This window comes from Rhyacophila brunnea, unplaced genomic scaffold (assembly GCF_057557595.1).
Source record: "Rhyacophila brunnea isolate RB1 unplaced genomic scaffold, BYU_Rbru_1.0 scaffold_3, whole genome shotgun sequence".
Taxonomy (NCBI): domain Eukaryota; kingdom Metazoa; phylum Arthropoda; class Insecta; order Trichoptera; family Rhyacophilidae; genus Rhyacophila; species Rhyacophila brunnea.
In genome coordinates this window covers 40,256,591-40,269,909 of record NW_028232965.1, presented here as the reverse complement: position 1 = coordinate 40,269,909, position 13,319 = coordinate 40,256,591, and the positions used below count along the sequence as shown (strand labels likewise).

At 29.8% G+C, this 13,319-nt stretch overlaps 1 protein-coding gene across 1 annotated transcript in view; it reads right to left on the bottom strand.

The window, feature by feature from the left end:
• Positions 1-13,319, bottom strand: part of LOC147068359 (uncharacterized) — a 61,891-nt gene that overhangs the window by 21,213 nt on the left and 27,359 nt on the right. The gene's annotated exons all lie outside the window — the stretch shown is intronic.

Sequence of the window (13,319 nt, the reverse complement as noted above, 5' to 3'; positions counted from 1 at the left end):
CTCATGGTTGCTGGATATATATATATGTATAAGGCCTCTATATGACGCATGATGATGCTTGGTGAAAGATATAAATCATCATGCAGAGTTGGTTCCAGGATAAAGAGATTCAGATAGAAAACAAATATCATGGTTGAAAATCTAACGAAATTGTATTTATTGTAAAATAGAGCAAAGCTTCGTTGTTCCGGTAAGCGGTCTTAAAAGGTGGAAATCCGTTTAATGATGGATGACCACAGATAGTAGATGAGATGTCACTTAATGAAGAAACTTATAGAAATAAAACAAGTACCAAAATAAAAAGTATTAATTATTCAAGACTTGTACATACAATTTAATTAAAATAAGCTTAACTTTATTAAGTAAACTTAAAAACCTAAAAACTGGAGCTTATTGCTTTAAATGACGATATAAATTTAGTAATAAATCGTATAAAATAATTCTAACTATGCATTGCGAGAATAATTTATATTAGTTTGTGAATGATTTATGTACACATACTATTGATTAACTGCCCCATTATACTATTCATTCAATTATAATAATTAATAATGCATATTATAAACAATATTAACGCTGAGATGCAGTAAATAAAACTTTCCTCCGGACAGTGAAATGCCGAGCAACGGAAAAGTCCGTTGTAGTGCATTTTTATTGAAATAGTGCATCGTTTTGCATTGCGGTCACTGCAAGCAGGTCAATATTAATTAAAAGCGTATGCAATTATAATAGAGACAGGTAGTGAAACTAGTTCAGCACGAGAACAAGATCTTGTCTGGCAATAGAGGCAGATGATTCTATCGGACTGCGACTCTCTGTACCGTTTTTGTTTTGTATGGAAAATTATTACTTTCACGTATGCTATGACGTTCCCATAAAATTGACAATGTTCATTTCCATACATACATGCACTAATTTTAATTTGTAACAAAAAAATCATTTTAATTACTAAAGAATAATATCAGATGGTTGTCATTAATTAAGGTGCTGTAGGTTTAGATAATTATCATAGCGTTCGTGACAGTTGAGTGGTAAAGTGTCCGCTTATAAAGTGTGTGAGTTGGTTCCGAATCCCAAGTCTGATAGTTTCACATTTTTTTTGGATCCAAAGTATGGACCTAATAGAGGTAAAACATATATTAAGAAACCTCTTCGTGAGGCAGCCAAGGTCCACATCGGATTGTAGAGACAAAAGAAAATTACTGTTGGATGAAGGTCTTTCTAAGCTGACCTCATTCCTTTCAGTCTCAGCTCTTTCAAGCTATACATTTTGCCATATTCGATACAAAGCTTTAAGCATTATCATCGCTTACTATTATTTTTTTTATTCCCTTATCTAATTTTCTTCCATTACACTGTGCTATTCTATGTATGTAGGTACGTACCTTAATTTTTATTGAGTAATATATGTTTACGGTTAGTACACACTGGTTGAAAAATGCATTTCAGGCGCTATGGAAAGTATTTTTTTTAGGGCAATATTGAAGTTAGTTGAAAATTATATATTATTAATTATTTTGTATATGTATTGTCAGTTTTTTTCATAATAAATTTAAATTGAAAACAGCTATGAAATAACGGTTGAGATACATATCATTGTGGTGATAATCAAGAACCAAGTAAAGGTAGCACGCAACTGTTAAATTCTAAAACGTTTAAATTAAACTTATCATATATACGACTGTGAAATTGACCTATTCTCAAGAATGATTTTATACCTTCCACCGTTATATGCACTATACAGTATGCACGTGCTGACTATGATTTAAATCTTATCCGCTTAATATGTAAAACAGTATTTTTTATCACAAAGTCATGCGACTCATAGTTACAATAATAATCAACGCAATGCTCACTCTTACACAGTACACAGAGATTTTATAACTACAAAAAAAATGTATTAAAATATATGTTAAGTTAGTTAACTTCTACAATATTATTTGTTAATTCACTAAATTAAAAAAAAAAACTAGTACAAATTCAACTTACCAACATAAAATATCATAAGTCGATAATATCAATGCATAAATTTAGTGGTTTATAATATTATAGTATTAATCGTACAGCCCACCAAAAGCAGCAATTGGAACGCTGCGTTCTTAATCGGTGTGTATGGTAGGTTCTAAAAAAGTCACATTAAATTGAATTGTTTTTCCAATAAAAATGTGTATTCATATCAAAATTGACTCTAATATATAAGCGAATTGTTAAACAAAAAATAATAATACGTAAAACGTATCTTCACACTATAGAAATCTAATACATCTTAATATTTTGTTGAAACTTTATGTATTAATAGAAATCACAAAGATTCAAAATGATTTTGATATCAAAACATACACAAGATGTAAATAAAGTGATTATATCGTCAAATGAAAATTATATCACACATAATAATATGTAATAAGACTTATTCAGTAGTGTTGCGCTTTCCAATCAAGTGATTTTCCTAGAGATAAATACAGATTTAGTTTTGGTTCCTCGCTTATTTTCGAGCAGTTGGATTTATGAAGGTACTTAGTCAAACTAGGAAATGTTTTATTTCTCTCTGTTTACTGATAATATATTTTATTTTACAAGCAGACTCCTGGAACCGAGACGAGATAGCATCTTAATCTTCACGAAAATCAATTTTGATGGCGGGTCACCATTAAGACTTTGTTCGGAATCTCTAGCACTTTCACCGCTCCGATCATTGCACTCGTTAGCAATTAGCGCGGATTTAAGACTAATTTGTATACGAGTAACAGGTAATCTCAGCAATCTATTTTCGCTGCGTTAATACCAGTGACATCCCAATAAAAGGTGTCCGTATTCTAAAAATATCTGAAAACTACCGGACTGAAATTATTTTTGGCTAGAAAGTAAATTGAAAAAAATGATTATAGGTATACGTCATCGACATCAGTCATGTAATAACGTAACTTAAAAAGTTTTTCTTTCAAAATTATTCGGATAATAATATACTTAAATAAATTAATAATCTTAATACTATCGACCGAAGGTACTTGTTGGAATTTGAATTTAAATTCTAATGGATTTAAGTTTTGTACTATTCTATTTGGCCTTATTTTAGCGACCCGGGTTTCGCCTTTCAGCATCTTCAGGCGCTATGCGCACTCACCAAAAGACAAATACAATGAATATAGATAACCCCAAATATAGTCAAATAGTGTTTGTAAAAAACCCTAACACGTGAACTATTCATAATTTTTTTCTTATATTTTTTATTGTGATCCTTGACTTAATAGGTAGGTGATAAAATTTTAACCTACTTTATTGTATTAATTTGTTATTTAAGTTAGAGTTAACTGTACTCGTTGTCAGTGTGTATTTGTTTTTGGTGAATGCACATGGCGCACGAAGATGCCCAAAGGCGAAACCCGGGTCGCAAAAAACGACTCAAATGGAATAATACAAAACTTAAATCCATAATCATTATATTTAATCCAGTCATGTTATTAATTTTTATTGATGTATTAAACTTATTTTTTATCTATTCTGTCTACTGTTAAGCATTTTGTTGCAATGACAATTTAAAAAAAAATAGATTTCCATTGTAGATACGAAGTCAAAATCATAGTCGAAAATGTGTCTTTAAACCAAAGAATTTGGACTAATAAAACAACAGATTAACAAGTATTTTTTATTAAGAAGCGTGATAGAGATTCTAAAACGTTTTTATTGAGATTAGTTTGGTAATCATACACATGTTAAGTTGGCAGTGCTTAATACATTGTAAAGAAATAGCGTCAAAAAATATCTCAGTAATAGCTTGCCGATAATATAAACATAGACCTCTGCAAACTAACCGCCCCTGTCTTAATCGAGCATATCACGAGACCCTGGCAAATGACTATCATAATACCCGTGTGAAATTAACTATACATTGAACTGCATCGAAAAATTAGTAGGTATTATGTACTCAATTTAATCATTGACTTCAGTAAAATTATTACATAAAGAATAAGCTTGAACATTTATTATTTAAACATTATTTTGTATATCTATTAATTTGTTTCCAGTAGTCAAATTTCTAAGTACGCCAGTGGACTGATAAGTAGCCCAAAATTCAGTTTTCCTCCGCTCTTGAGAGCTCTACCATCAACTGATTCAACTGCTAAGCTGCTTAGCATAAGGAAAGTGTTTTATTGTTATCTTTCGGATTCTCGTTAACCAGAAAGGCTATCAGTCACATAGTTAGTTAGTAATACGTTACGTATTTGAATATCTCGGCTTAGTACCGACTCAGACAAAAGAAGTGATTCCGATTTAATTATTGCATAGAGGTGTTGGTTACTCAAGTGTTTAAAAATAATGATATTGTAAATTGAGATTTTTAAAAAGAAAGTAGCAACTATTAAATTGTCAAGTCTAGTGATTTACGAAAATAATTAAAATGCAATTTGTTGCATAATAATAATAATAATGATAATACCGAATGAAGTTTCTATTATAAAACCTATTTAGGCAGTTTTAGTACTCTAAACTGTAAAATTATTGCTTGTAATTTCTCGATTTTTTTCCGTTTATATTTTAGTTTTTCGATATTCGAGAGTTTTTCCTCGATGACTCTAGTTTGGTTTATTTATCTCTCGATATCTAGAGGAATCTAGAGAAATATATTCGCACTGTCCATTGTTTATATTTATTCGGCCCAATTTAACTGATTCCGTTCCAAAAGACATGGAAATCGACAGCTTTTTCTTACTTACTTAACCAAAAACTTTTGTTGGCCATGTCCGATCTTAAAAGGATCATAATATGAGCCTTCACAGAGTGGAGATCTGTATTGACATATTTTTGTTTTAAGAGAAATGTATGATAGCCACTTTCTCAACCTATTAGGTCCATACTCTGACTCCAAACGCAATTTGAAAAACTATGTATATTTGCCAGACCCAGGATTCGAACCTGTGACCGACGACATTATACGCCGTCGCGTATGCCGCTCGGGCACCATGTGAGTCTATCTTGACCATGAATGTCATTAAACACAATACAGTAGAATTTACACAAATAGTGCGATTACCGTATAGCCGATCAGTTAACAATGAAAATACAACGTGCTAATGTAGCGAAATCTTAATTAGTATGAAATTATTGGTCTATAATTTTATTATTGTAAATAATATGTATATCTATATGAACATACAAAGCATTTAGAAAAAAACAAGAAAGATTCAGTAGTGTAGGTATATAAAACACAATGGGTTGGTTCGATAAGCATTTCATGTAAGAAATACTAGTTAAATTCGTGGTAAGTAAATAGGATCTTGGTAGCTTAATTGGAAAAGCATCCAAAGGTTAGAGGTTCAAGTCCCGTCGGGTGTCATATTTAAAAAAAGTTTTTTCTAGTGGGTATATTATATAGGTATGTTGGATATATAAAGATTATTCAAAAATCTTCATGTTAAACCAACATAAATTTCCGCGTGTTACATAGCATTACATTCTGTGGAGATATATATAATATATTATAACATAACACGTTGATTACAGTAACTGTCAAATTGCGTTAGCATATTTTTTTTCCTTTGCCACTGGTGGGTGCCAATATAATGTCGTATCTATTAAGTTTGATTCCCGGCTTTGTTGGACAGCACGCAAGTATACTTACATAATTGCTCAATAATACTTGAATATGTACTTAAAATTAGTTCCAAAATGATCATGTAATATTTCAGACGACAAGACAATACAAAATTCACCCAGTTTAGTGTTGATTTATTGTATTTTATTTAAGTGACATAATAATAAATTATTTATATAAAATTTTTAACGTAAATATTCTGAAATTCTATCGAAGTTTCTATCGCGGTAGTTTATTTATATAGGTAACTGTGTAAACCAATACTTAGGTACATTATACAAACATTATAGAATATAAACGTTTTAAAATAATAACAAAAATCAATGCAATTACGATGACTTTGACCAATTTGAAAAGCACATTGTTTTTATTTAAAAAAAAGCATTGAGTCATTTTCACTTTCTTATGTGCATAAAAACATTTTTTTGCAAATAGTATTTTTTATCATCACAATGAATAGAATCACAGAGAAATCGATAATAATACAATTAATTAGGTACCATCGGTGAATAGAAAATAATCAATTCAAAATTGATTTCTATGCTGAGTCAATCTTTTAAATAGAATAAACTTAAAATTAAAAAAAAAATCATCTGCATTTAATAATTAAATGTAATGAAACTATCGTAAATTCAAATTCAAAGACAATCTAAAGCAGAATTAGCATGTAAATTACTTTGCGGCTAAAATAGTCCACGTTATGAAATTGCATTTAAGATATTATTCGTATAAATTCAAAATAAATTACAAGCTTTAATAGAACACTCAAAGCGAATAAATTTAATTTAATTTTGAAATAGTTTATATTGTGATAAAATAATATTTTACCTATCATAATGACGTGTAATTATTGCAATAACTACCTACCTAGTTTTCATCTCTATAACAGGATGCTGATTACATCCTCTGGAATTGACCAAACTATGAAATCTCATGCACCATCCGTCCTCATACTATTTTGCAAAATATTCAGAAAAATTGCGACGTCATAAAATAGTGATGTGTAAAATATAATTTACTATTTAAACCCTTTTAAGACAATTTCGTTTTTTCCTTCCTTAATTCTGTTAAAATTATATTAATCTTTTTTATTATTTTTCTCTTATTACCGCGCGCACCCACTTAATAAGGGAATGGGACAACTGGATGCCAGGACAATTGGATGCCGCCCTGTCGTAGACACGTATACAGAACGTAGACGAGGAATTTTAATCAGTTTCTATCTACTACTTAGTAGTATTAATTAATTTTACTCTTCACATAATGTTTTTTTTTATTTCGGATTGAGAATTACAATGCCTAAGGCTTTATATAAAATAAAAAAAACTCTTTTTTCGTTGGAACTTAAACATATGCACGATTAAATCATTATTTACGTCCGCATATTTAAATTCTCACCAACTATTAAATCATAATATAATAATTTAAATATAAATAATAATATTAAATATATTTTTAAAGTACCTATAAGTACCTAACGTCTATTTATTTTCGAATCGCGTGGCGTCCAGTTGTCCGGCGTCAAATCGTCCTAGACCCCTAAATAACACTAAATATAGGACCCAATCGCTAAGGTATGTATGCGTGAGGTTTAAAGGTTTATACATAGGTACCTACTCAAAAACGCAACCACAAATAGTATTAATGGGCACGCGTGTTTAATGCATATTCACTTCAAGGAAATGCAAAATATAAATTATTATATTTTGGCCAAAACTCTAGAAAGCGATCCAAAATGGCATTTCACGATCGGGGCCAATCGGAAGGGCGATTAGGGCAGTTTAGAAGGTAGTCCGTTCGTCCCGATACATTCGCTCTTTGATAAACCAAAGGATTTAAATAACTAAACAAACCTTGCCTTTTCTTGTGTCAGATAGGTCTTTACAATAAACTAATACATGTGTAGTGGAGCTGTCAAATTGCGTGAATATCTGCATATTGTTTTCGCGGATGTGAGTGGTTTATTAGTTGATTTGATTCTATGTTGCTATTTTCTTTAAAGGCTGAAAACATTGCAACACAACAATGTGGACATTTAATTTAATTTCAATAAACAAGGTCAAAGAAAACTATATGTTTTCACTGTATTTTAATATAAAAGTTTATTTAACCACTTGAATCACAAACGTGAAAGCTTCCGTTTTTATAATGGAATTAATTTAAATACGCGGATGTTCCCACTTCTATCAATTATTAAAAATAAAAACGTTTTTTTTAGTTATTTGGTAGTAGTTTCCATCTGTTTCGATTTAAAGAAGAGCAGTTTGCGATAAAAATAAATTAAATGTCACATTCGACCGCCTTTATTCTGTTTTCTGGTAGCTTATCTACTTAACAACTTTGTATTTAAATTAAATAAAATAAAGCCATTATATTGATTTATTACGACAACTACAAGAGAAAGTAACACGACAGTGTGGAGAGTTTACGAACTGTATGTAATGAAAATGAATTTAATATACTAACCGCTATGAAACACCGTACATATTTAGGAAAATAAGTATGTATGTACATTAACATCACTTCCTTGTATCGATACTAATTTAATATACTTAACATTTTATCTCTACATTCATATTTAACCGTCGAAAAATGGCGGTAATTTCTAATAATCATACACTTGGTAGTAAAATTCTGGTAGCATAAGTATAGAAATGTATTATGACATTATTTATTAAATGATCCATTATACGTTAAAGATTGTATTAGGTAAAATTTCTCATCAATATTATAATATGTACGATAAAAATGTGGATACATATAGGTATAAGGTATAAAAGTATTCTATATGAGAATGAATAATACTGTTGAATAGTGAAGAGCGAGAACAGTTTCTGCGTAGTAAACATCTAATTTATAAAACATAATATGATGATGAAAAATATGATTTAAATTTGTTTAAAATTGTCGATAACTATTTCGGTTGTCACCTCATTATAAAGAATATAACGATAAATGATTTGTCTCTACTTAAATATTTTCTCACAGAAAGAGACGGGATCTTCTTGGTCTGGGGATAAGATCGTTTCACCTCTACTATGGCACTGCTGTTTCACTACACTACTGTTATTGGGCTTCATGGCCTGTGTATAGTTAAACATAATATATGCTTATATATTTATTGGAATATAACTGAATCAGTAAAATATGATTATTTTAAAACACACAATATATTATGTTTTCACGAATAATACGTACATATTTCTTCAAATATTCGTACAATTTGCCAACAAAATACGAGTACGTTGGTAGTAAATGTTTTGGTCAATATAAGAGGAGAAAATAGAAACCTAACCGATTTTTTTTAAACGGTACATATTCAAACACGCGTGTTACCATGATCTTACTCCCTACTTCATTTATCGTTTGTCAATTTATGGCTACGGCCGTATGTTGTAGCTTAGCCACTGGGAAATGCCAATAGAAATGGCGTATTTCAAAAAAATATTACCTTATTATTAGGTCAATAATTATTATAAAGCAAACATTATTCGTAGAATGTTTATCACATTTGAATGGTCAAAAACATAGCTTATAATCAGTATCATTAAAATTATTTTTAAATGTATAAATATTGCCCATTTTTTGAATAATAAAATGTCCAATTCTTGTCAAATTTGGGATCATAGCGATTATCAATATATTTTTTTATTGTAAATATTTAACTACAATAATGTCGACATAAATTTTACTAATGGTTTTATAAATTAATAAATATAAAAAAATCTTAACACCACTTCACATGGACGTACTGAAATATGACTATATTCTAAAACATTAGAACGAGAGGTTTAAAATAATACTATTTTATGTAATAAAAATACTTTATGCAGTCATCAAATGTTTAAAATAAATATAAAAGATAATAAGGCTTCAAAATTATGTAAATAGATTATCGGAATGTTCAGTATCATGCTTTGAAAATAGCATAAAAGTTCCATTTTGACGTACGCTGAGTATGTCCCCCCTTAGGATACCAGTGTTTGAAACCCACCTCATGATGCATTAAAAATCAAATATTTATAACAAAATTATTTATACATGTGCCAAAATATATATTTTTTTATTTGTGAAGTAATTTGTGGAGATTTTTTCATGTATCTGAGACAAAATACATACAGTTTAGTAGGCGATTTACACTCCTGCGTTAGATTTTTTCATAAACAATTTAAATATTGAGTTCGAAAAAGAAAGCATTTCTATCAATATTTATCACACAATGAAAATGTCGATAATAAACTACAATTGATTTGGATGGGGTGATTGGAATGGGATAATTATTTCACACGCTATATTATGATCTCTCACATTCATACAATCGTATATTACGTAGGCAAAGAATTACGGATATTTTCGCGAGTAGAAGACAACATTAATAATAATTAATTATAACACCGTATACTGCTAGTGACTAGTGACATATCTCTTACGAAGTATATTGAGTTTATTTATATACTGCGATTACCTATTGGTTTAAAACAGTTGTTTAATTCAATTACTTTGAATGAATTAACAAAAAAGTGATAACTTAATAACATTAATATAACAAATTAATTTAGTTTGTTAAATTAAAAGTTCACATTTGTATATACTTCGATATAATATCTAAATATTCGTAATGCTGTAATATTTAACAAAAAATAATATCGATCATATGTATGATCATTAATAATTAATCAATAAAATTACCATAATGCAATGATAGATATATTTTGGGAAAATCATAAGAAATGATAAAAGAATATCTATCAAGTCCTGCAACCAATAATTGATAAAGGAATAACACAAAATCATCGGGGTGGTGGTCGATTATGTTATTATGAGACTATTAAATTTATAACGAAACTCTATAGTTGTCAGGGGTTTTATTACGTATTTTCAGGGTATTTTTCAGATATGATAATATTAAATCACATTTATAATTTATTAAGTATAAAGCAGATTTGAGAGTAGTTCAATTTTTTTGGATTCCATATCAGTTGAAAGTTAAACAAATTAAATTAGACTTCTTTACTGAGGCTGTATGGATACTATTGGTGGATTTATTCAAAATTTTTTCTTGCTTCACCTTATATTACACTGGTGATATGATAGCCAAAACAGATTTAAATTTTATTATGTATTTTTCAGAATTATAAAATGTATAAATGAGAACTCTGCCATTATTGCTGGCGATAATCTGTGTATCTCTGATAACTAAATGAAAATGGATGTATAACTTATTTTATCCTCACAAGTGCCAATTGAGTGAGCAATAATATATTATATTCAATCATTCCATCGGACATCATTTTATTTTACGTAGATATTGTTTTATAAACCCTTAAAATGGCGCTTATTTAGCTGACTCGGTGTACTTCCTTATATTTTTTTATGAATATTTTTTAAAACACGCCGTAAATATTTTACACTTATAATTTATTTATACAGTTCGCTCATAAACATGAACATAAATAAATAATAAATTTTAAGTGAATTGAAAAGTTTTCGTTATACTTCCTTACCTCATAAATCATGTTCTATATTTTTTAGCACACCGTTTATTAATGTACTCAAATAAATTATCAAAGTTATCGTAATGTTTCTAATGCAATAGGTGTGAACTTACTTTTACTTGAAACTACTATTAAAAAAAATCATGTCATATTATGAGCTTAACAAATAATATTTAAAACGTATACATGTAAATAAATAAATTAAATCCAAATAAAGTGTCTTGGTTAGGTTATCACCAAAAATGCTTCAGTTCATCGCCATCTTTAGATTAATAAAGCCTGAACATAACTCTTTGCACAAACAACGAGTGGTCCACTTTTTAGCTGTCAAAATCAGATCCCAGATTGCTCGACATAGTGATTCGCCCTTTCTCGTTTCAAATTGAAATAAAAAAATTCTCACATCAAATATAACTATCAGTTTTATTAATAAATAATATACATTCCTGTTATTCTTCAGCTGTCAAAGTCAGACTAGTCCTTCACACAAAAACCGGTGGTAATATCGATTTCCAAAAAATATGTAGCATTGATCTATGCATTACGTTAGTAGAAGGTGTGTTAATGCTAGTGTATTATTTAGCATGTAACTCATCTATCCAAATCAAACCATTCCCTGTGTGAATACGACAGACGCGTCAGAATGAGCACTCTATAGAACAATGGCACGCGAGGGGCGGAAAAAGTAAGACCAGTCGTTGTGAATGTATCGGCTTTCTACTTGAGTCGGCAATGTTCAGTTGCAACACTATGGGTTATACTAAGTAGCTGAAAAAACTTTCAATATGAGTGACAATATAAAATAAAGAAATCTTCGTGATCACTCATTGTCAGACAAATTAGTAAAATGCGACTAAATGTGTAAAATCCGGAATATAAGAAATGGTTACAAATCGTTTCTTGACTCACCATGATTCCTGTCTTCTGGGACGTGGAAAGCTGGGTGGTGTGCAAGGTGAATGGGAAGGGCGGGCGGTGGTGGGGGTGGCGGAGGTCCTCCACCCACACCTCTCCCGCCCCCACCCTCTTCACAAGAACTTCCCCCATCCGAGGCGCTTGATACTCCCGATTCTGCTGACGCGTCATGGACAATTCGTTTGTTGTTCTTCATTTTGTCGTCAGCATTTTTGTCTTCTCGTGATTTTCTGAATAAACAACATGAAAATGATTTGTGATTCATAGAACGCACTCAAAAATATTTACAAGAAAGATCAATAATAATAATACAACACACACATTTTTTAAATATATTTCGCGAATATTTGATTGCATCGAAAAAAATAATACTTAGGTACGTATAAATAATATTTCCAACTCTAATATTGTACTTTATTTAATTGTTTTTATTAAATCTATAATATATTAACTGTTTTGCGATAAACTTTCTCAGCAGACAAGCTAGAATGTAGATACAGGATTCGAACCATAAACTATATCTTCGAAAGTAGACATTTTGCAATTCGGCTACCGAGGGCGCACGTTACATAATAAATATTATAGTTTTATTTAATAAAATTGCCACGTATAATCTGTACAATAAACGTAGGATGAAATGTAGTTGAACATCACGAAAAAACTTATTATATCTCACATTTATAATTCCAGTTTTATCTTATATTATAAAAAAATATATTAGTTTTTAATACATCTATAATAATATTATATAATATCTACATACGGTAGAATAAAATTTCGGAATGAAAATTCTTATATTGATCAAAATAATATACTTAACAAAAATAAAGTGTAGGTAATTCAGAATGACAAAAACTACATATTATTATACTAGTGGTAACTAATAACCACCAAGAATCGATTTTTTTTGACTAAATGAGCCGCCAACATGGTTAAATCAACATAAAAAATACAACGTAATCAGGGAACTCTCAGGGATTAAATCTTAATATTCAAATAACATGTCGTCTTTTCTAAATATAATTAATTACAAATGAAAAAATCCTATTCATTATATTTTATTTAATTTTCCCTAAAATGGTGAATGATTTTAATATGTTATATATTTTTTCTGACATTCATTATAATTATTATAAATCAGTTTTCGTACTATACCTTAGTGAAGCTTCATTTTCTGCACGTTTAGCACTTCTGATGTATATGGATCTCGCATCTTCTGCTCTTCCCGGTGGGCAGATGTCCTCGTAATCATGCTCACGAAGATCCCGAATATCTCGATGGTCTCGCACGTCAGAGCCATCTGAAGATGAGAGGTT